The 1,270-nt window shown below is 39.8% G+C and overlaps 1 pseudogene; it reads right to left on the bottom strand.

Moving 5' to 3' along the window:
- Nucleotides 1-257: 257 nt before the first annotated feature.
- Nucleotides 258-824, bottom strand: LOC102481406 (60S ribosomal protein L19 pseudogene; annotated as a pseudogene).
- Nucleotides 825-1,270: the final 446 nt, after the last annotated feature.

Raw genomic sequence — 1,270 nt, 5'->3', positions numbered from 1 at the left:
TAGATGCTAGACTAGGTGTGGTTCCCATAGATTCATTTTTCCTAGGTTCATATTTGATGTTTAAGGGTGCACACATCTATAATGATTGTACCTTTTTAATAAATTGACCGTATTATGATAAGGAAATGTCCTTCTTTCCACCTAGTGATATTTCTTTTCTTTTTTTTTTTCTTTTTTTCAGATAAAGGCTTATTTTATTTAAACGATTATTTGAGTAACTCCCAATGCCACTATGTACAGACAAGAGACGGGGAGCTTTATTTCTTGGTCTCTTCCTCCTTGGACAGTCATCAAGACCTCTTCTTTCTTGGCCTGGATGTGCTCCTCACAGCGCTTGCACACTTCCTCAGTCTTAGACCTATGGGCCTCAGCCTGGTCTGTTAGGCTTCTTGCAGGCCTTGTCTGCCTTCAGGTTTTGGATGTGCTCCATGAGTACTGCTTCTTCTTGAACACATTCCCCTTCAGGTACAGGCTGTGATACACGTGGTAGTCAATCTTCTTAGTCTCCTGGTATCTTCTGAGCAGCCACTGCAGGATTCTCATTCTCATCCAGGTCACCTCTGGCGTTCTAGCATTGGCAGTACCTTTCGCTTACCTATGCCCATATGCCTGCCCTTCTGTCAGGTCAAGGTGTTTTTCTGGCATCGAGCCCGGAAATGGACAGTCACAGGCTTGCAGATGATCAGCTCATCCTTAATCAGTTTCTGTATCTTCTGACAGGAGTTGTCATTGGCCATTTCATTGGTCTCATTGGTGTCCAACCAGACTTTCTTTTTGCCACAGCAGAAGACACTAGAGGCAAGCCTCTTCTGAAACCTGAGCATACTTATGGCTGCAGCCACAGTGCCAAAAGGATGATATTTCTTTTCTTAAAGTTAATTTTATCTCTTATTATATAGTTACTTTAGCTCTCATGTAGTTGGTTATAGTACATCTTTCATGGTAGATTTCTTTCCACCTTTCACTTTTCAACACATTTTGTCCTTAAAATTAAAGTCTTTTTTTAATCCAGTCTGGATCTCTCCTTTTTAATTTAAATGTATATAGATATAATATGTTTGTTTTTTGGAAAATGTTTTAGAAAATAAATGTAATATTTTGGGAGAAGGCGATGGTGATGCACATGAGAATAGGTGGGTAATTAAGTAATGTAGCTCTTATTGCCCAAGACCTTATTATTCCCCATGAAAGTTAACCTGGCAATTCCGGTGCTATAGCCTGAAACATGGATCATTCGCTTTGTATCTCTTGTTCACACTTAACGGAATTT

This window comes from Tupaia chinensis, unplaced genomic scaffold, assembly GCF_000334495.1.
Source record: "Tupaia chinensis unplaced genomic scaffold, TupChi_1.0 Scaffold144253_1, whole genome shotgun sequence".
Taxonomy (NCBI): domain Eukaryota; kingdom Metazoa; phylum Chordata; class Mammalia; order Scandentia; family Tupaiidae; genus Tupaia; species Tupaia belangeri.
This window is presented reverse-complemented; position numbering and strand designations above follow the sequence as displayed.